The following is a 22,962-nucleotide window of genomic DNA, read 5'->3' as shown; positions in this document are numbered from 1 at the left end:
ATGTAGAATTGTAAGGACAGGGAAGTATATAAAAAAGGAAAGGAAAGGTTAATTTAAAAAAAAAAAAAAAAGGAATGGAAAGGAAGGTCTAAAGGAAAATGCTACAGAACAGAAAAGGAATGTAGGTATAATGCAAAGGGAAGGGAATTTTAAAAGAAGGGAATTTATAAATGAAAGGAAAGCAAAGGTAAGTATGAAAGGAAAGGAAAGTATAAATGAAAGGAGAGGCTAAGTTTAAAAATAGGAATTGAAATGAAAGTGTAAAGGAAAGGAAACTATACAGAAAAGGAAATTATGAAGGAAAGGAAAGTATAAAGAAAAGGAAAGTATATAGGAATGGAAAGTATAAAAGAAAGGAAAGCAAAGGTAAAGTATATTGGAAAGGAGAAGAAAGTATAAATGAAAGGAATGGGTAAGTCTAAAAATAGGAATGGAAAGGAAAGTATAAGGGAATGTAAAGTATAAAGGAAGGGAAAGTATAAAAGAAAGGAAGCAAAGGGAAGTATATTGGAAAGGATAAGAAAGTATAAATGAAAGGAATGGGTAAGTTTAAAAATAGGAATGGAAAGGAAAGTATAAGGGAATGGAAAGTATAAAGGAAGGGAAAGTATAAAAGAAAGGAAGCAAAGGTAAGTATAAAGGAAGGGAAAGGAAGGGAATAGAAAAGAAAGGAAAGGTAGATATAATGGAAAGGAAAGCAAAGTATAAAGGAAAGTCAATGTATGTAGAATTGTAAGGATAGGGAAGTATATAAAAAAGGAAAGGCAAGGTTATTTTTAAAAAAAAAAGGAATGGAAAGGAAGGTCTAAAGAAAAATGTTACAGAACAGAAAGGGAAGGTAGGTATAATGCAAAGGAAAGGGAATGATAAAAGAAGGGAATTTATAAAAGAAAGGAAAGCAAAGGTAAGTATGAAAGGAAAGGAAAGGAAAGTATAAATGAAAGGAGAAGCTAAGTTTAATAATAGGAATTGAAATGAAAGTGTAATGGAAAGGAAAGTATACAGAAAAGGAAAGTATAAAGGAAAGGATAGTATACAGAAAAGGAAAGTATAAAGGAAGGGAAAGTATAAAAGAAAGGAAAGCAAAGGTAAAGTATATTGGAAAGGATAAGAAAATATAAATGAAAGGAATGGGTAAGACTAAAAATAGGAATGGAAAGGAAAGTATAAGGGAATTGAAAGTATAAAGGAAGGGAAAGTATAAAAGAAAGGAAGCAAAGGTAAGTATAAAGGAAGGGAAAGGAATGGAATAGGAAAGAAAGGAAAGGTAGATATAATGGAAAGGAAAGCAATGTAAAACGGAAACTCAATGTATGTAGAATTGTAAGGAAAGGGAAGTATATAAAAAAGGAAAGGAAAGGTTAATTTAAAAAAAAAAAAAAGGAATGGAAAGGAAGGTCTAAAGGAAAATGTTACAGAACAGAAAGGGAATGTAGGTATAATGCAAAGGGAAGGGAATTATAAAAGAAGGGAATTTATAAAAGAAAGGAAAGCAAAGGTAAGTATGAAAGGAAAGGAAAGTATAAATGAAAGGAGAGACTAAGTTTAAAAATAGGAATTGAAATGAAAGTGTAAAGGAAAGGAAACTATACAGAAAAGGAAAGTATAAAGGAAAGGAAAGTATAAAGGAAAGGAAAGTATAAAGAAAAGGAAAGTATAAAGGAAGGGAAAGTATAAAAGAAAGGAAAGCAAAGGTAAGTATATTGGAAAGGATAAGAATGTATAAATGAAAGGAATGGGTAAGTTTAAAAATAGGAATGGAAAGGAAAGTATAAGGGAATGGAAAGTATAAAGGAAGGGAAAGTATAAAAGAAAGGAAGCAAAGGTAAGTATAAAGGAAGGGAATAGAAAAGAAAGGAAAGGTAGATATAATGGAAAGGAAAGCAAAGTATAAAGGAAAGTCAATGTATGTAGAATTGTAAGGATAGGGAAGTATATAAAAAAGGAAAGGCAAGGATATTTTTAAAAAAAAAAGGAATGGAAAGGAAGGTCTAAAGAAAAATGTTACAGAACAGAAAGGGAAGGTAGGTATAATGCAAAGGAAAGGGAATGATAAAAGAAGGGAATTTATAAAAGAAAGGAAAGCAAAGGTAAGTATGAAAGGAAAGGAAAGGAAAGTATAAATGAAAGGAAAGGCTAAGTTTATAAATAGGAATTGAAATGAAAGTGTAAAGGAAAGGAAAGTATACAGAAAAGGAAAGTATAAAGGAAAGGAAAGTATAAAGAAAAGGAAAGTATAAAGGAAGGGAAAGTATAAAAGAAAGGAAAGCAAAGGTAAGTATATTGGCATGGATAAGAAAGTATAAATGAAAGGAATGGGTAATTTTAAAAATAGGAATGGAAAGGAAAGTATAAGGGAATGGAAAGTATAAAGGAAGGGAATGTATAAAAGAAAGGAAGCAAAGGTAAGTATAAAGGAAGGGAAAGGAAGGGAATAGAAAAGAAAGGAAAGGTAGATATAATGGAAAGGAAAGCAATGTATAAGGGAAAGTCAATGTATGTAGAATTGTAAGGATAGGGAAGTATATAAAAAAGGAAAGGCAAGGTTAATTTAAAAAAAAAAAAAGGAATGGAAAGGAAGGTCTAAAGGAAAATGTTACAGAACAGAAAGGGAATGTAGGTATAATGCAAAGGGAAGGGAATTATAAAAGAAGGGAATTTATAAAAGAAAGGAAAGCAAAGGTAAGTATGAAAGGAAAGGAAAGTATAAATGAAAGGAGAGGCTAAGTTTAAAAATAGGAATTGAAATGAAAGTGTAAAGGAAAGGAAAGTAAACAGAAAAGGAAATTATAAAGGAAAGGAAAGTATAAAGAAAAGGAAAGTATATAGGAAGGGAAAGTATAAAAGAAAGGAAAGCAAAGGTAAGTATATTGGAAAGGATACGAAAGTATAAATGAAAGGAATGGGTAAGTTTAAAAATAGGAATGGAAAGGAAAGTATAAGGGAATGGAAAGTATAAAGGAAGGGAAAGTATAAAAGAAAGGAAGCAAAGGTAAGTATAAAGGAATGGAAAAGAAGGGAATAGAAAAGAAAGGAAAGGTAGATATAATGGAAAGGAAAGAAAAGTATAAAGGAAAGTCAATGTATGTAGAACTGTAAGGATAGGGAAGTATATAAAAAAGGAAAGGCAAGGTTAATTTAAAAAAAAAAAAAGGAATGGAAAGGAAGGTCTAAAGAAAAATGTTACAGAACAGAAAGGGAATGTAGGTATAATGCAAAGGGAAGGGAATTATAAAAGAAGGGAATTTATAAACGAAAGGAAAGCAAAGGTAAGTATGAAAGGAAAGGAAAGGAAATTATAAATGTAAGGAGGGGCTAAGATTAAAAATAGGAATTGAAATAAAAGTGTAAAGTAAAGGAAAGTAAACAGAAAAGGAAATTATAAAGGAAAGGAAAGTATAAAGAAAAGGAAAGTATAAAGGAAGGGAAAGTATAAAAGAAAGGAAAGCAAAGGTAAGTATATTGGAAAGGATACGAAAGTATAAATGAAAGGAATGGGTAAGTTTAAAAATAGGAATGGAAAGGAAAGTATAAGGGAATGGAAAGTATAAAGGAAGGGAAAGTATAAAAGAAAGGAAGCAAAGGTAAGTATAAAGGAAGGGAAAGGAAGGGAATCGAACAGAAACGAAAAGTATCTATAGTGGAAAGGATAGCAATGTATAAGGGAAAGTCAATGTATGTAGAATTGTAGGGACAGGGAAGTATATAAAAAAGGAAAGGAAAGGTTAATTTAAAAAAAAAAAAAAGGAATGGAAAGGAAGATCTAAAGGAAAATGCTACAGAACAGAAAGGGAATGTAGGTATAATGCAAAGGGAAGGGAATTATAAAAGAAGGGAATTTATAAAAGAAAGGAAAGCAAAGGTAAGTATGAAAGGAAAGGTAAGTATAAATGAAAGGAGAGCCTAAGTTTAAATATAGGAATTGAAATGAAAGTGTAAAGGAAAGGAAAGTATACAGAAAAGGAAATTATAAAGGAAAGGAAAGTATAAAGAAAAGGAAAGTATATAGGAAGGGAAAGTATAAAAGAAAGGAAAGCAAAGGTAAAGTATATTGGAAAGGATAAGAAAGTATAAATGAAAGGAATGCGTAAGTCTAAAAATAGGAATGGAAAGGAAAGTGTAAGGGAATGGAAAGTATAAAGGAAGGGAAAGTATAAAAGAAAGGAAGCAAAGGTAAGTATAAAGGAAGGGAAAGGAAGGGAATAGAAAAGAAAGGAAAGGTAGATATAATGGAAAGGAAATCATTGTATAAAGGAAAGTCAATGTATGTAGAATTGTAAAGATAGGGAAGTATATAAAAAAGGAAAGGTTAATTTAAAAAAAAAAAAGGAATGGAAAGGAAGGTCTAAAGGAAAATGTTACAGAACAGAAAGGGAATGTAGGTATAATGCAAAGGGAAGGGAATTATAAAAGAAGGGAATTTATAATAGAAAGGAAAGCAAAGGTAAGTATGAAAGGAAAGGAAAGTATAAATGAAAGGAAAGGCTAAGTTTAAAAATAGGAATTGAAATGAAAGTGTAAAGGAAAGGAAAGTATACAGAAAAGGAAAGGGAAAGTATAAAAGAAAGGAAAGCAAAGGTAAGTATATTGGAAAGGATGAGAAAGTATAAATGAAAGGAATGGGTAAGTTTAAAAATAGGAATGGAAAGGAAAGTATAAGGGAATGGAAAGTATAAAGGAAGGGAAAGTATAAAAGAAAGGAAGCAAAGGTAAGTATAAAGGAAGGGAAAGGAAGGGAATAGAAAAGAAAGGAAAGGTAGATATAATGGAAAGGAAAGCAAAGTATAAAGGAAAGTAAATGTATGTAGAATTGTAAGGATAGGGAAGTATATAAAAAAGGAAAGGAAAGGTAAATTTAAAAAAAAAAAAGGAATGGAAAGGAAGGTCTAAAGAAAAATGTAACAGAACAGAAAGGGAATGTAGGTATAATGCAAAGGGAAGGGAATGATAAAAGAAGGGAATTTATAAAAGAAAGGAAAGCAAAGGTAAGTATGAAAGGAAAGGAAATTATAAATGAAAGGAAGGGCTAAGATTAAAAATAGGAATTGAAATAAAAGTGTAAAGTAAAGGAAAGTATACAGAAAAGGAAAGTATAAAGGAAAGGAAAGTATAAAGAAAAGGAAAGTATAAAGGAAGGGAAAGTATAAAAGAAAGGAAAGCAAAGTTAAGTATATTGGAAAGGATAAGAAAGTATAAATGAAAGGAATGGGTAATTTTAAAAATAGGAATGGAAAGGAAAGTATAAGGGAATGGAAAGTATAAAGGAAGGGAAAGTATAAAAGAAAGGAAGCAAAGGTAAGTATAAAGGAAGGGAAAGGAAGGGAATAGAACAGAAAGGAAAGGTAGATATAGTGGAAAGGATAGCAATGTATAATGGAAAGTAAATGTATGTAGAATTGTAAGGACAGGGAAGTATATAAAAAAGGAAAGGAAAGGTTAATTTAAAAAAAAAAAAAAAAAGGAATGGAAAGGAAGGTCTAAAGGAAAATGCTACAGAACAGAAAAGGAATGTAGGTATAATGCAAAGGGAAGGGAATTTTAAAAGAAGGGAATTTATAAATGAAAGGAAAGCAAAGGTAAGTATGAAAGGAAAGGAAAGTATAAATGAAAGGAGAGGCTAAGTTTTAAAATAGGAATTGAAATGAAAGTGTAAAGGAAAGGAAACTATACAGAAAAGGAAATTATGAAGGAAAGGAAAGTATAAAGAAAAGGAAAGTATATAGGAATGGAAAGTATAAAAGAAAGGAAAGCAAAGGTAAAGTATATTGGAAAGGAGAAGAAAGTATAAATGAAAGGAATGGGTAAGTCTAAAAATAGGAATGGAAAGGAAAGTATAAGGGAATGTAAAGTATAAAGGAAGGGAAAGTATAAAAGAAAGGAAGCAAAGGGAAGTATATTGGAAAGGATAAGAAAGTATAAATGAAAGGAATGGGTAAGTTTAAAAATAGGAATGGAAAGGAAAGTTTAAGGGAATGGAAAGTATAAAGGAAGGGAAAGTATAAAAGAAAGGAAGCAAAGGTAAGTATAAAGGAAGGGAAAGGAAGGGAATAGAAAAGAAAGGAAAGGTAGATATAATGGAAAGGAAAGCAAAGTATAAAGGAAAGTCAATGTATGTAGAATTGTAAGGATAGGGAAGTATATAAAAAAGGAAAGGCAAGGTTATTTTTAAAAAAAAAAGGAATGGAAAGGAAGGTCTAAAGAAAAATGTTACAGAACAGAAAGGGAAGGTAGGTATAATGCAAAGGAAAGGGAATGATAAAAGAAGGGAATTTATAAAAGAAAGGAATGCAAAGGTAAGTATGAAAGGAAAGGAAAGGAAAGTATAAATGAAAGGAGAAGCTAAGTTTAATAATAGGAATTGAAATGAAAGTGTAATGGAAAGGAAAGTATACAGAAAAGGAAAGTATAAAGGAAAGGATAGTATACAGAAAAGGAAAGTATAAAGGAAGGGAAAGTATAAAAGAAAGGAAAGCAAAGGTAAAGTATATTGGAAAGGATAAGAAAATATAAATGAAAGGAATGGGTAAGACTAAAAATAGGAATGGAAAGGAAAGTATAAGGGAATTGAAAGTATAAAGGAAGGGAAAGTATAAAAGAAAGGAAGCAAAGGTAAGTATAAAGGAAGGGAAAGGAATGGAATAGGAAAGAAAGGAAAGGTAGATATAATGGAAAGGAAAGCAATGTAAAACGGAAACTCAATGTATGTAGAATTGTAAGGAAAGGGAAGTATATAAAAAAGGAAAGGAAAGGTTAATTTAAAAAAAAAAAAAAGGAATGAAAAGGAAGGTCTAAAGGAAAATGTTACAGAACAGAAAGGGAATGTAGGTATAATGCAAAGGGAAGGGAATTATAAAAGAAGGGAATTTATAAAAGAAAGGAAAGCAAAGGTAAGTATGAAAGGAAAGGAAAGTATAAATGAAAGGAGAGACTAAGTTTAAAAATAGGAATTGAAATGAAAGTGTAAAGGAAAGGAAACTATACAGAAAAGGAAATTATAAAGGATAGGAAAGTATAAAGAAAAGGAAAGTATATAGGAAGGGAAAGTATAAAAGAAAGGAAAGCAAAGGTAAAGTATATTGGAAATGATAAAAAAGTATAAATGAAAGGAATGGGTAAGTCTAAAAATAGGAATGGAAAGGAATTATAAGGGAATGTAAAGTATAAAGGAAGGGAAAGTATAAAAGAAAGGAAGCAAAGGTAAGTATAAAGGAAGGGAAAGGAAGGGAATAGAAAGAAAGGAAAGGTAGATATAATGGAAAGGAAAGCAATGTAAAAAGGAAACTCAATGTATGTAGAATTGTAAGGATAGGGAAGTATATAAAAAAGGAAAGGAAAGGTTAATTTCAAAAAAAAGAAAAGGAATGGTAAGGAAGGTCTAAAGGAAAATGTTACAGAACAGAAAGGGAATGTAGGTATAATGCAAAGGGAAGGGAATTATAAAAGAAGGGAATTTATAAAAGTAAGGAAAACAAAGGTAAGTATGAAAGGAAAGGAAAGGAGAGTATAAATGAAAGGAGAGGCTATGTTTAAAAATAGGAATTGAAATGAAAGTGTAAAGGAAAGGAAAGTATACAGAAAAGGAAAGTATAAAGGAAAGGATAGTATACAGAAAAGGAAAGTATAAAGGAAGGGAAAGTATAAAAGAAAGGAAAGCAAAGGTAAGTATATTGGAAAGGATAAGAAAGTATAAATGAAAGCAATGGGTAAGTTTAAAAATAGGAATGGAAAGGAAAGTATAAGGGAATGGAAAGTATAAAGGAAGGGAAAGTATAAAAGAAAGGAAGCAAAGGTAAGTATATTGGAAAGGATAAGAAAGTATAATGAAAGGAATGGGTAAGTTTAACAATAGGAATGGAAAGGAAAGTATAAGGGAATGGAAAGTATAAAGGAAGGGAAAGTATAAAAGAAAGGAAGCAAAGGTAAGTATAAAGGAAGGGAAAGGAAGGGAATAGAACAGAAAGGAAAGGTAGATATAGTGGAAAGGATAGCAATGTATAAGGGAAAGTCAATGTATGTAGAATTGTAAGAACAGGGAAGTATATAAAAAAGGAAAGGAAAGGTTAATTTATAAAAAAAAAAAGGAATGGAAAGGAAGGTCTAAAGGAAAATGCTACAGAACAGAAAGGGAATGTAGGTATAATGCAAAGGGAAGGGAATTATAAAAGAAGGGAATTTATAAAAGAAAGGAAAGCAAAGGTAAGTATGAAAGGAAAGGAAATTATAAATTAAAGGAGAGGCTAAGTTTAAAAATAGGAATTGAAATGAAAGTGTAAAGGAAAGGAAACTATACAGAAAAGGAAATTATAAAGGAAAGGAAAGTATAAAGAAAAGGAAAGTATATAGGAAGGGAAAGTATAAAAGAAAGGAAAGCACAGGTAAAGTATATTGGAAAGGATAAGAAAGTATAAATGAAAGGAATGCGTAAGTCTAAAAATAGGAATGGAAAGGAAAGTATAAGGTAATGGAAAGTATAAAGGAAGGGAAAGTATAAAAGAAAGGAAGCAAAGGTAAGTATAAAGGAAGGGAAAGGAAGGGAATAGGAAAGAAAGGAAAGGTAGATATAATGGAAAGGAAAGCAAAGTATAAAGGAAAGTCAATGTATGTAGAATTGTAAGGATAGGGAAGTATATAATAAGGGAAAGGAAAGGTTATTTAAAAAAAAAAAGGAATGGAAAGGAAGGTCTAAAGGAAAATGTTACAGAACAGAAAGGGAATGTAGGTATAATGCAAAGGGAAGGGAATTATAAAAGAAGGGAATTTATAAAAGAAAGGAAAGCAAACGTAAGTATGAAAGGAAAGGAAAGGAAAGTATAAATGAAAAGAGAGGCTAAGTTTAAAAATAGGAATTGAAATGAAAGTGTAATGGAAAGGAAAGTATACAGAAAAGGAAATTATAGATGAAAGGATAGTATACAGAATAGGAAAGTATAAAGGAAGGGAAAGTATAAAAGAAAGGAAAGCAAAGGTAAGTATATTGGAAAGGATAAGAAAGTATAAATGAAAGGAATGGGTAAGTATAAAAATAGGAATGGAAAGTAGAAGGGAATGTAATGTATAAAGGAAGGGAAAGTATAAAAGAAAGGAAGCAAAGGTAAGTATAAAGGAAGGGAAAGGAAGGGAATAGAAAGAAAGGAAAGGTAGATATAATGGAAAGGAAATCTATGTATAAGGGAAAGTCAATGTATGTAGAATTGTACGGATAGGGAAGTATATAAAAAAGGAAAGGCAAGGTTAATTTAAAAAAAAAAAAGGAATGGAAAGGAATGTCTAAAGGAAAATGTTACAGAACAGAAAGGGAATGTAGGTATAATGCAAAGGGAAGGGAATTATAAAAGAAGGGAATTTATAAAAGAAAGGAAAGCAAAGGTAAGTATGAAAGGAAAGGAAAGTATAAATGAAAGGAAAGGCTAAGTTTAAAAATAGGAATTGAAATGAAAGTGTAAAGGAAAGGAAAGTATACAGAAAAGGAAAGGGAAAGTATAAAAGAAAGGAAAGCAAAGGTAAGTATATTGGAAAGGATAAGAAAGTATAAATGAAAGGAATGGGTAAGTTTAAAAATAGGAATGGAAAGGAAAGTATAAGGGAATGGAAAGTATAAAGGAAGGGAAAGTATAAAAGAAAGGAAGCAAAGGTAAGTATAAAGGAAGGGAAAGGAAGGGAATAGAAAAGAATGGAAAGGTAGATATAATGGAAAGGAAAGCAAAGTATAAAGGAAAGTCAATGTATGTAGAATTGTAAGGATAGGGAAGTATATAATAAGGGAAAGGAAAGGTTAATTTAAAAAAAAAAAAAGGAATGGAAAGGAAGGTCTAAAGAAAAATGTTACAGAACAGAAAGGGAATGTAGGTATAATGCAAAGGGAGGGGAATGATAAAAGAAGGGAATTTATAAAAGAAAGGAAAGCAAAGGTAAGTATGAAAGGAAAGGAAAGGAAAGTATAAATGAAAGGAGAAGCTAAGTTTAAAAATAGGAATTGAAATGAAACTGTAAAGGAAAAGAAAGTATACAGAAAAGGAAAGTATAAAGGAAAGGATAGTATACAGAAAAGGAAAGTATAAAGGAAGGGAAAGTATAAAAGAAAGGAAAGCAAAGGTAAGTATATTGGAAAGGATAAGAAAGTATAAATGAAAGGAATGGGTAAGTTTAAAAATAGGAATTGAAAGGAAATTATAAGGGAATGGAAAGTATAAAGGAAGGGAATGTATAAAAGAAAGGAAGCAAAGGTAAGTATAAAGGAAGGGAAAGGAAGGGAATAGAAAAGAAAGGAAAGGTAGATATAATGGAAAGGAAAGCATTGTATAAAGGAAAGTCAATGTATGTAGAATTGTAAGGATAGGGAAGTATATAAAAAGGGAAAGGAAAGGTTAATTTAAAAAAAAAAAAAAGGAATGGAAAGGAAGGTCTAAAGAAAAATGTTACAGAACAGAAAGGGAATATAGGTATAATGCAAAGGGAAGGGAATGATAAAAGAAGGGAATTTATAAAAGAAAGGAAAGCAAAGGTAAGTATGAAAGGAAAGGAAAGGAAAGTATAAATGAAAGAAGAAGCTATGTTTAAAAATAGGAATTGAAATGAAAGTGTAAAGGAAAGGAAAGTATACAGAAAAGGAAAGGGAAAGTATAAAAGAAAGGAAAGCCAAGGTAAGTATATTGGAAAGGATAAAAAAGTATAAATGAAAGGAATGGGTAAGTTTAAAAATAGGAATGGAAAGGAAAGTATAAGGGAATGGAAAGTATAAAGGAAGGGAAAGTATAAAAGAAAGGAAGCAAAGGTAAGTATAAAGGAAGGGAAAGGAAGGGAATAGAAAAGAAAGGAAAGGTAGATATAATGGAAAGGAAAGCATTGTATAAAGGAAAGTCAATGTATGTAGAATTGTAAAGATAGGGAAGTATATAAAAAAGGAAAGGTTAATTTAAAAAAAAAAAAAAGGAATGGAAAGGAAGGTCTAAAGGAAAATGTTACAGAACAGAAAGGGAATGTAGGTATAATGCAAAGGGAAGGGAATTATAAAGGAAGGGAATTTATAAAAGAACGGAAAGCAAAGGTAAGTATGAAAGGAAAGGAAATTATAAATGTAAGGAGGGGCTAAGATTAAAAATAGGAATTGAAATAAAAGTGTAAAGTAAAGGAAAGTAAACAGAAAAGGAAATTATAAAGGAAAGGAAAGTATAAAGAAAAGGAAAGTATAAAGGAAGGGAAAGTATAAAAGAAAGGAAAGCAAAGGTAAGTATATTGGAAAGGATACGAAAGTATAAATGAAAGGAATGGGTAAGTTTAAAAATAGGAATGGAAAGGAAAGTATAAGGGAATGGAAAGTATAAAGGAAGGGAAAGTATAAAAGAAAGGAAGCAAAGGTAAGTATAAAGGAAGGGAAAGGAAGGGAATCGAACAGAAACGAAAAGTATCTATAGTGGAAAGGATAGCAATGTATAATGGAAAGTCAATGTATGTAGAATTGTAAGGACAGGGAAGTATATAGAAAAGGAAAGGAAAGGTTAATTTAAAAAAAAAAAAAAGGAATGGAAAGGAAGGTCTAAAGGAAAATGCTACAGAACAGAAAGGGAATGTAGGTATAATGCAAGGGGAAGGGAATAAATAAATATAATATATATATATATAATATAAATAAATAAAAGAAGGGAATTTATAAAAGAAAGGAAAGCAAAGGTAAGTATGGAAGGAAAGGTAAGTATAAATGAAAGGAGAGCCTAAGTTTAAATATAGGAATTGAAATGAAAGTGTAGAGGAAAGGAAAGTATACAGAAAAGGAAATTATAAAGGAAAGTATAAAGAAAAGGAAAGTATAAAGGAAGGCAAAGTATAAAAGAAAGGAAAGCAAAGGTAAAGTATATTGGAAAGGATAAGAAAGTATAAATGAAGGAATGGGTAAGTCTAAAAATAGGAATGGAAAGGAAAGTATAAGGGAATGGAAAGTATAAAGGAAGGGAAAGTATAAAAGAAAGGAAAGCAAAGGTAAAGTATATTGGAAATAATAAGAAAGTATAAATGAAAGGAATGGGTAAGTCTAAAAATAGGAATGGAAAGGAAAGTATAAGGGAATGGAAAGTATAAAGGAAGGGAAAGTATAAAAGAAAGGAAGCAAAGGTAAGTATAAAGAAGGGAAAGGAAGGGAATAGGAAAGAAAGGAAAGGTAGATATAATGGAAAGGAAAGCAATGTATAAAGGAAAGTCAATGTATGTAGAATTGTAAGGATAGGAAAGTATATAAAAAAGGAAAGGAAAGGTTAATTTCAAAATAAAGAAAAGGAATGGAAAGGAAGGTCTAAAGGAAAATGTTACAGAACAGAAAGGGAATGTAGGTATAATGCAAAGGGAAGGGAATTATAAAAGAAGGGAATTTATAAAAGAAAGGAAAGCAAAGGTAAGTATGAAAGGAAAGGAAAGTATAAATGAAAGGAAAGGCTAAGTTTAAAAATAGGAATTGAAATGAAAGTGTAAAGGAAAGGAAAGTATACAGAAAAGGAAAGGGAAAGTATAAAAGAAAGGAAAGCAAAGGTAAGTATATTGGAAAGGATAAGAAAGTATAAATGAAAGGAATGGGTAAGTTTAAAAATAGGAATGGAAAGGAAAGTGTAAGGGAATGGAAAGTATAAAGGAAGGGAAAGTATAAAAGAAAGGAAGCAAAGGTAAGTATAAAGGAAGGGAAAGGAAGGGAATAGAAAAGAATGGAAAGGTAGATATAATGGAAAGGAAAGCAAAGTATAAAGGAAAGTCAATGTATGTAGAATTGTAAGGATAGGGAAGTATATAATAAGGGAAAGGAAAGGTTAATTTAAAAAAAAAAAAAGGAATGGAAAGGAAGGTCTAAAGAAAAATGTTACAGAACAGAAAGGGAATGTAGGTATAATGCAAAGGGAAGGGAATGATAAAAGAAGGGAATTTATAAAAGAAAGGAAAGCAAAGGTAAGTATGAAAGGAAAGGAAAGGAAAGTATAAATGAAAGGAGAAGCTAAGTTTAAAAATAGGAATTGAAATGAAACTGTAAAGGAAAGGAAAGTATACAGAAAAGGAAAGTATAAAGGAAAGGATAGTATACAGAAAAGGAAAGTATAAAGGAAGGGAAAGTATAAAAGAAAGGAAAGCAAAGGTAAGTATATTGGAAAGGATAAGAAAGTATAAATGAAAGCAATGGGTAAGTTTAAAAATAGGAATTGAAAGGAAATTATAAGGGAATGGAAAGTATAAAGGAAGGGAATGTATAAAAGAAAGGAAGCAAAGGTAAGTATAAAGGAAGGGAAAGGAAGGGAATAGAAAAGAAAGGAAAGGTAGATATAATGGAAAGGAAAGCATTGTATAAAGGAAAGTCAATGTATGTAGAATTGTAAGGATAGGGAAGTATATAAAAAGGGAAAGGAAAGGTTAATTTAAAAAAAAAAAAAAGGAATGGAAAGGAAGGTCTAAAGAAAAATGTTACAGAACAGAAAGGGAATATAGGTATAATGCAAAGGGAAGGGAATGATAAAAGAAGGGAATTTATAAAAGAAAGGAAAGCAAAGGTAAGTATGAAAGGAAAGGAAAGGAAAGTATAAATGAAAGAAGAAGCTATGTTTAAAAATAGGAATTGAAATGAAAGTGTAAAGGAAAGGAAAGTATACAGAAAAGGAAAGGGAAAGTATAAAAGAAAGGAAAGCCAAGGTAAGTATATTGGAAAGGATAAAAAAGTATAAATGAAAGGAATGGGTAAGTTTAAAAATAGGAATGGAAAGGAAAGTATAAGGGAATGGAAAGTATAAAGGAAGGGAAAGTATAAAAGAAAGGAAGCAAAGGTAAGTATAAAGGAAGGGAAAGGAAGGGAATAGAAAAGAAAGGAAAGGTAGATATAATGGAAAGGAAAGCATTGTATAAAGGAAAGTCAATGTATGTAGAATTGTAAAGATAGGGAAGTATATAAAAAGGGAAAGGTTAATTTAAAAAAAAAAAAAAGGAATGGAAAGGAAGGTCTAAAGGAAAATGTTACAGAACAGAAAGGGAATGTAGGTATAATGCAAAGGGAAGGGAATTATAAAAGAAGGGAATTTATAAAAGAACGGAAAGCAAAGGTAAGTATGAAAGGAAAGGAAATTATAAATGTAAGGAGGGGCTAAGATTAAAAATAGGAATTGAAATAAAAGTGTAAAGTAAAGGAAAGTAAACAGAAAAGGAAATTATAAAGGAAAGGAAAGTATAAAGAAAAGGAAAGTATAAAGGAAGGGAAAGTATAAAAGAAAGGAAAGCAAAGGTAAGTATATTGGAAAGGATACGAAAGTATAAATGAAAGGAATGGGTAAGTTTAAAAATAGGAATGGAAAGGAAAGTATAAGGGAATGGAAAGTATAAAGGAAGGGAAAGTATAAAAGAAAGGAAGCAAAGGTAAGTATAAAGGAAGGGAAAGGAAGGGAATCGAACAGAAACGAAAAGTATCTATAGTGGAAAGGATAGCAATGTATAAGGGAAAGTCAATGTATGTAGAATTGTAAGGACAGGGAAGTATATAAAAAAGGAAAGGAAAGGTTAATTTAAAAAAAAAAAAAAGGAATGGAAAGGAAGGTCTAAAGGAAAATGCTACAGAACAGAAAGGGAATGTAGGTATAATGCAAGGGGAAGGGAATAAATAAATATAATATATATATATATAATATAAATAAATAAAAGAAGGGAATTTATAAAAGAAAGGAAAGCAAAGGTAAGTATGGAAGGAAAGGTAAGTATAAATGAAAGGAGAGCCTAAGTTTAAATATAGGAATTGAAATGAAAGTGTAGAGGAAAGGAAAGTATACAGAAAAGGAAATTATAAAGGAAAGTATAAAGAAAAGGAAAGTATAAAGGAAGGGAAAGTATAAAAGAAAGGAAAGCAAAGGTAAAGTATATTGGAAAGGATAAGAAAGTATAAATGAAGGAATGGGTAAGTCTAAAAATAGGAATGGAAAGGAAAGTATAAGGGAATGGAAAGTATAAAGGAAGGGAAAGTATAAAAGAAAGGAAAGCAAAGGTAAAGTATATTGGAAATAATAAGAAAGTATAAATGAAAGGAATGGGTAAGTCTAAAAATAGGAATGGAAAGGAAAGTATAAGGGAATGGAAAGTATAAAGGAAGGGAAAGTATAAAAGAAAGGAAGCAAAGGTAAGTATAAAGAAGGGAAAGGAAGGGAATAGGAAAGAAAGGAAAGGTAGATATAATGGAAAGGAAAGCAATGTATAAAGGAAAGTCAATGTATGTAGAATTGTAAGGATAGGAAAGTATATAAAAAAGGAAAGGAAAGGTTAATTTCAAAATAAAGAAAAGGAATGGAAAGGAAGGTCTAAAGGAAAATGTTACAGAACGGAAAGGGAATGTAGGTATAATGCAAAGGGAAGGGAATTATAAAAGAAGGGAATTTATAAAAGAAAGGAAAGCAAAGGTAAGTATGAAAGGAAAGGAAAGTATAAATGAAAAGAGAGGCTAAGTTTAAAAATAGGAATTGAAATGAAAGTGTAAAGGAAAGGAAAGTATACAGAAAAGATAAGTATAAAGGAAAGGATAGTATACAGAATAGGAAAGTATAAAGGAAGGGAAAGTATAAAAGAAAGGAAAGCAAAGGTAAGTATATTGGTAAGGATAAGAAAGTATAAATGAAAGGAATGGGTAATTTTAAAAATAGGAATGGAAAGGAAAGTATAAGGGAATGGAAAGTATAAAGGAAGGGAAAGTATAAAAGAAAGGAAGCAAAGGTAAGTATAAAGGAAGGGAAAGGAAGGGAATAGAAAGAAAGGAAAGGTAGATATAATGGAAAGGAAAGCAATGTAGAAGGGAAAGTCAATGTATGTAGAATTGTAAGGATAGGGAAGTATATAAAAAAGGAAAGGCAAGGTTAATTTAAAAAAAAAAAAAGGAATGGAAAGGAATGTCTAAAGGAAAATGTTACAGAACAGAAAGGGAATGTAGGTATAATGCAAAGGGAAGGGAATTATAAAAGAAGGGAATTTATAAAAGAAAGGAAAGCAAAGGTAAGTATGAAAGGAAAGGAAAGTATAAATGAAAGGAAAGGCAAAGTTTAAAAATAGGAATTGAAATGAAAGTGTAAAGGAAAGGAAAGTATACAGAAAAGGAAAGGGAAAGTATAAAAGAAAGGAAAGCAAAGGTAAGTATATTGGAAAGGATAAGAAAGTATAAATGAAAGGAATGGGTAAGTTTAAAAATAGGAATGGAAAGGAAAGTATAAGGGAATGGAAAGTATAAAGGAAGGGAACGTATAAAAGAAAGGAAGCAAAGGTAAGTATAAAGGAAGGGAAAGGAAGGGAATAGAAAAGAAAGGAAAGGTAGATATAATGGAAAGGAAAGCAAAGTATAAAGGAAAGTAAATGAATGTAGAATTGTAAGGATAGGGAAATATATAAAAAAGGAAAGGAAAGGTAAATTTAAAAAAAAAAAGGAATGGAAAGGAAGGTCTAAAGAAAAATGTAACAGAAAGGGAATGTAGGTATAATGCAAAGGGAAGGGAATGATAAAAGAAGGGAATTTATAAAAGAAAGAAAAGCAAAGGTAAGTATGAAAGGAAAGGAAAGGAAAGTATAAATGAAAGGAGAAGCTAAGTTTAAAAATAGGAATTGAAATGAAAGGAAAGGAAAGTATAAATGAAAGGAGAAGCTAAGTTTAAAAATAGGAATTGAAATGAAAGTGTAAAGGAAAGGAAAGTATACAGAAAAGGAAAGTATAAAGGAAAGGACAGTATACAGAAAAGGAAAGTATAAAGGAAGGGAAAGTATAAAAGAAAGGAAAGCAAAGGTAAGTATATTGGAAAGGATAAGAAGGTATAAATGAAAGCAATGGGTAAGTTTAAAAATAGGAATGGAAAGGAAATTATAAGGGAATGGAAAGTATAAAGGAAGGGAAAGTATAAAAGAAAGGAAGCAAAGGTAATAATAATGGAAGGGAAAGGAAGGGAATAGAAAAGAAAGGAAAGGTAGATATAATTGAAAGGAAAGCAATGTATAAGGGAAAGTCAATGTATGTAGAATTGTAAGGATAGGGAAATATATAAAAAAGGAAAGGCAAGTTTAATTTAAAAAAAAAAAAGGAATGGAAAGGAAGGTCTAAAGGAAAATGTTACAGAACAGAAAGGGAATGTAGGTATAATGCAAAGGGAAGGGAATTATAAAAGAAGGGAATTTATAAAAGAAAGGAAAGCAAAGGTAAGTATGGAAGGAAAGGAAAGTATAAATGAAAGAAAAGGCTAAGTTTAAAAATAGGAATTGAAATGAAAGTGTAAAGGAAAGGAAAGTATACAGAAAAGGAAAGGGAAAGTATAAAAGAAAGGAAAGCAAAGGTAAGTATGAAAGGAAAGGAAATTATAAATGAAAGGAGGGTCTAAGATTAAAAATAGGAATTGAAATAAAAGTGTAAAGTAAAGGAAAGTATACAGAAAAGGAAAGTATAAAGGAAAGGAAAGTATAAAGAAAAGGAAAGTATAAAGGAAGGGAAAGTATAAAAGAAAGGAAAGCAAAGTTAAGTATATTGGAAAGGATAAGAAAGTATAAATGAAAGGAATGGGTAATTTTAAAAATAGGAATGGAAAGGAAAGTATAAGGGAATGGAAAGTATAAAGGAAGGGAAAGTATAAAAGAAAGGAAGCAAAGGTAAGTATAAAGGAAGGGAAAGGAAGGGAATAGAACAGAAAGGAAAGGTAGATATAGTGGAAAGGATAGCAATGTATAAGGGAAAGTCAATGTATGTAGAATTGTAAAGACAGGGAAGTATATAAAAAAGGAAAGGAAAGGTTAATTTAAAAAAAAAAAAAAAAAGGAATGGAAAGGAAGGTCTAAAGGAAAATGCTACAGAACAGAAAAGGTATGTAGGTATAATGCAAAGGGAAGGGAATTATAAAAGAAGGGAATTTATAAAAGAAAGGAAAGCAAAGGTAAGTATGAAAGGAAAGGAAAGTATAAATGAAAGGAGAAGCTAAGTTTTAAAATAGGAATTGAAATGAAAGTGTAAAGGAAAGGAAACTATACAGAAAAGGAAATTATGAAGGAAAGGAAAGTATAAAGAAAAGGAAAGTATATAGGAATGGAAAGTATAAAAGAAAGGAAAGCAAAGGTAAAGTATATTGGAAAGGAGAAGAAAGTATAAATGAAAGGAATGGGTAAGTTTAAAAATAGGAATGGAAAGGAAAGTATAAGGGAATGGAAAGAATAAAGGAAGGGAAAGTATAAAAGAAAGGAAGCAAAGGTAAGTATAAAGGAAGGGAAAGGAAGGGAATAGAAAAGAAAGGAAAGGTAGATATAATGGAAAGGAAAGCAAAGTATAAAGGAAAGTCAATGTATGTAGAATTGTAAGGATAGGGAAGTATATAAAAAAGGAAAGGCAAGGTTATTTTAAAAAAAAAAAGGAATGGAAAGGAAGGTCTAAAGAAAAATGTTACAGAACAGAAAGGGAATGTAGGTATAATGCAAAGGGAAGGGAATTATAAAAGAAGGGAATTTATAAACGAAAGGAAAGCAAAGGTAAGTATGAAAGGAAAGGAAAGGAAAGTATAAATGAAAGGAGAAGCTAAGTTTAAAAATAGGAATTGAAATGAAAGTGTAAAGGAAAGGAAAGTATACAGAAAAGGAAAGTATAAAGGAAAGGAAAGTATACAGAAAAGGAAAGTATAAAGGAAAGGATAGTATACAGAAAAGGAAAGTATAAAGGAAGGGAAAGTATAAAAGAAAGGAAAGCAAAGGTAAAGTATATTGGAAAGGATAAGAAAATATAAATGAAAGGAATGGGTAAGACTAAAAATAGGAATGGAAAGGAAAGTATAAGGGAATTGAAAGTATAAAGGAAGGGAAAGTATAAAAGAAAGGAAGCAAAGGTAAGTATAAAGGAAGGGAAAGGAAGGGAATAGGAAAGAAAGGAAAGGTAGATATAATGGAAAGGAAAGCAATGTAAAACGGAAACTCAATGTATGTAGAATTGTAAGGATAGGGAAGTATATAAAAAAGGAAAGGAAAGGTTAATTTAAAAAAAAAAAAAAGGAATGGAAAGGAAGGTCTAAAGGAAAATGTTACAGAACAGAAAGGGAATGTAGGTATAATGCAAAGGGAAGGGAATTATAAAAGAAGGGAATTTATAAAAGAAAGGAAAGCAAAGGTAAGTATGAAAGGAAAGGAAAGTATAAATGAAAGGAAAGGCTAAGTTTAAAAATAGGAATTGAAATGAAAGTGTAAAAGAAAGGAAAGTATACAGAAAAGGAAAGGGAAAGTATAAAAGAAAGGAAAGCAAAGGTAAGTATAAAGGAAGGGAAAGGAAGGGAATAGAAAAGAAAGGAAAGGTAGATATAATGGAAAGGAAAGCAAAGTATAAAGGAAAGTAAATGAATGTAGAATTGTAAGGATAAGGAAATATATAAAAAAGGAAAGGAAAGGTAAATTTAAAAAAAAAAAGGAATGGAAAGGAAGGTCTAAAGAAAAATGTAACAGAACAGAAAGGGAATGTAGGTATAATGCAAAGGGAAGGGAATGATAAAAGAAGGGAATTTATAAAAGAAAGGAAAGCAAAGGTAAGTATGAAAGGAAAGGAAAGGAAAGTATAAATGAAAGGAGAAGCTAAGTTTAAAAATAGGAATTGAAATGAAAGTGTAAAGGAAAGGAAAGTATACAGAAAAGGAAAGTATAAAGGAAAGGACAGTATACAGAAAAGGAAAGTATAAAGGAAGGGAAAGTATAAAAGAAAGGAAAGCAAAGGTAAGTATATTGGAAAGGATAAGAAAGTATAAATGAAAGCAATGGGTAAGTTTAAAAATAGGAATGGAAAGGAAATTATAAGGGAATGGAAAGTATAAAGGAAGGGAAAGTATAAAAGAAAGGAAGCAAAGGTAAGTATAAAGGAAGGGAAAGGAAGGGAATAGAAAAGAAAGGAAAGGTAGATATAATGGAAAGGAAAGCAATGTATAAGGGAAAGTCAATGTATGTAGAATTGTAAGGATAGGGAAGTATATAAAAAAGGAAAGGCAAGGTTAATTTAAAAAAAAAAAAGGAATGGAAAGGAAGGTCTAAAGGAAAATGTTACAGAACAGAAAGGGAATGTAGGTATAATGCAAAGGGAAGGGAATTATAAAAGAAGGGAATTTATAAAAGAAAGGAAAGCAAAGGTAAGTATGAAAGGAAAGGAAATTATAATTGAAAGGAGGGGCTAAGATTAAAAATAGGAATTGAAATAAAAGTGTAAAGTAAAGGAAAGTACACAGAAAAGGAAAGTATAAAGGAAAGGAAAGTATAAAGAAAAGGAAAGTATAAAGGATGGGAAAGTATAAAAGAAAGGAAAGCAAAGGTAAGTATATTGGAAAGGATAAGAAAGTATAATGAAAGGAATTGGTAAGTTTAACAATAGGAATGGAAAGGAAAGTATAAGGGAATGGAAAGTATAAAGGAAGGGAAAGTATAAAAGAAAGGAAGCAAAGGTAAGTATAAAGGAAGGGAAAGGAAGGGAATAGAACAGAAAGGAAAGGTAGATATAGTGGAAAGGATAGCAATGTATAAGGGAAAGTCAATATATGTAGAATTGTAAGAACAGGGAAGTATATAAAAAAGGAAAGGAAAGGTTAATTTAAAAAAAAAAAAAAGGAATGGAAAGGAAGGTCTAAAGGAAAATGCTACAGAACAGAAAGGGTATGTAGGTATAATGCAAAGGGAAGGGAATTATAAAAGAAGGGAATTTATAAAAGAAAGGAAAGCAAAGGCAAGTATGAAAGGAAAGGAAATTATAAATTAAAGGAGAGGCTAAGTTTAAAAATAGGAATTGAAATGAAAGTGTAAAGGAAAGGAAACTATACAGAAAAGGAAATTATAAAGGAAAGGAAAGTATAAAGAAAAGGAAAGTATATAGGAAGGGAAAGTATAAAAGAAAGGAAAGCACAGGTAAAGTATATTGGAAAGGATAAGAAAGTATAAATGAAAGGAATGCGTAAGTCTAAAAATAGGAATGGAAAGGAAAGTATAAGGGAATGGAAAGTATAAAGGAAGGGAAAGTATAAAAGAAAGGAAGCAAAGGTAAGTATAAAGGAAGGGAAAGGAAGGGAATAGGAAAGAAAGGAAAGGTAGATATAATGGAAAGGAAAGCAATGTTAAAAGGAAACTCAATGTATGTAGAATTGTAAGGATGGGGATGTATATAAAAAGGAAAGGAAAGGTTAATTTAAAAAAAAAAAAAGGAATGGAAAGGAAGGTCTAAAGGAAAATGTTACAGAACAGAAAGGGAATGTAGGTATAATGCAAAGGGAAGGGAATTATAAAAGAAGGGAATTTATAAAAGAAAGGAAAGCAAACGTAAGTATGAAAGGAAAGGAAAGGAAAGTATAAATGAAAAGAGAGGCTAAGTTTAAAAATAGGAATTGAAATGAAAGTGTAATGGAAAGGAAAGTATACAGAAAAGGAAATTATAGAGGAAAGGATAGTATACAGAATAGGAAAGTATAAAGGAAGGGAAAGTATAAAAGAAAGGAAAGCAAAGGTAAGTATATTGGAAAGGATAAGAAAGTATAAATGAAAGGAATGGGTAAGTTTAAAAATAAGAATGGAAAGTATATAGGGAATGGAAAGTATAAAGGAAGGGAAAGTATAGAAGAAAGGAAGCAAAGGTAAGTATAAAGGAAGGGAGTGGAAGGGAATAGAAAGAAAGGAAAGGTAGATATAATGGAAAGGAAATCTATGTATAAGGGAAAGTCAATGTATGTAGAATTGTAAGGATAGGGAAGTATATAAAAAAGGAAAGGCAAGGTTAATTTAAAAAAAAAAAAAGAATGGAAAGGAAGGTCTAAAGGAAAATGTTACAGAACAGAAAGGGAATGTAGGTATAATGCAAAGGGAAGGGAATTATAAAAGAAGGGAATTTATAAAAGAAAGGAAAGCAAAGGTAAGTATGAAAGGAAAGGAAAGTATAAATGAAAGGAAAGGCTAAGTTTAAAAATAGGAATTGAAATGAAAGTGTAAAGGAAAGGAATGTATACAGAAAAGGAAACGGAAAGTATAAAAGAAAGGAAAGCAAAGGTAAGTATATTGGAAAGGATAAGAAAGTATAAATGAAAGGAATGGGTAAGTTTAAAAATAGGAATGGAAAGGAAAGTATAAGGAATGGAAAGAATAAAGGAAGGGAAAGTATAAAAGAAAGGAAGCAAAGGTAAGTATAAAGGAAGGGAAAGGAAGGGAATAGAAAAGAATGGAAAGGTAGATATAATTGAAAGGAAAGCAAAGTATAAAGGAAAGTCAATGTATGTAGAATTGTAAGGATAGGGAAGTATATAATAAGGGAAAGGAAAGGTTAATTTAAAAAAAAAAAAAGGAATGGAAAGGAAGGTCTAAAGAAAAATGTTACAGAACAGAAAGGGAATGTAGGTATAATGCAAAGGGAAGGGAATGATAAAAGAAGGGAATTTATAAAAGAAAGGAAAGCAAAGGTAAGTATGAAAGGAAAGGAAAGTATAAATGAAAGGAGAAGCTAAGTTTAAAAATAGGAATTGAAATGAAACTGTAAAGGAAAGGAAAGTATACAGAAAAGGAAAGTATAAAGGAAAGGATAGTATACAGAAAAGGAAAGTATAAAGGAAGGGAAAGTATAAAAGAAAGGAAAGCAAAGGTAAGTATATTGGAAAGGATAAGAAAGTATAAATGAAAGCAATGGGTAAGTTTAAAAATAGGAATTGAAAGGAAATTATAAGGGAATGGAAAGTATAAAGGAAGGGAAAGTATAAAAGAAAGGAAGCAAAGGTAAGTATAAAGGAAGGGAAAGGAAGGGAATAGAAAAGAAAGGAAAGGTAGATATAATGGAAAGGAAAGCAATGTATAAGGGAAAGTCAATGTATGTAGAATTGTAAGGATAGGGAAGTATATAAAAAAGGAAAGGGAAGGTTAATTTAAAAAAAAAAAAGGAATGGAAAGGAAGGTCTAAAGGAAAATGTTACAGAACAGAAAGGGAATGTAGGTATAATGCATAGGGAAGGGAATTATAAA

General features: G+C 30.5%; 2 long non-coding RNA genes across 8 annotated transcripts in view; one reads left to right on the top strand and one right to left on the bottom strand.

Moving 5' to 3' along the window:
• Positions 1 to 22,962, bottom strand: part of LOC146754086 (uncharacterized) — a 141,659-nt gene that overhangs the window by 25,835 nt on the left and 92,862 nt on the right. The gene's annotated exons all lie outside the window — the stretch shown is intronic.
• The window catches only part of LOC146754087 (uncharacterized), a 137,636-nt gene that overhangs the window by 104,203 nt on the left and 10,471 nt on the right, over positions 1 to 22,962 (top strand). For 5 of the 6 annotated variants that reach the window (XR_014939241.1, XR_014939243.1, XR_014939244.1 and 2 more), the window contains one exon: positions 48 to 22,933. This is a non-coding gene — a long non-coding RNA (uncharacterized LOC146754087). The remainder of the gene's footprint in view (positions 1 to 47; positions 22,934 to 22,962) is intronic. The other variant, XR_014939242.1, reaches the window with a different exon arrangement.

The sequence above is a fragment of the Coturnix japonica genome, chromosome Z (assembly GCF_054131305.1).
Source record: "Coturnix japonica strain WE chromosome Z, WE-NBRP24, whole genome shotgun sequence".
NCBI classification, from domain to species: domain Eukaryota; kingdom Metazoa; phylum Chordata; class Aves; order Galliformes; family Phasianidae; genus Coturnix; species Coturnix japonica.
The sequence above is the reverse complement of the archived record's forward strand: the minus strand, read 5'-3'. Positions and strand labels throughout refer to the sequence as shown.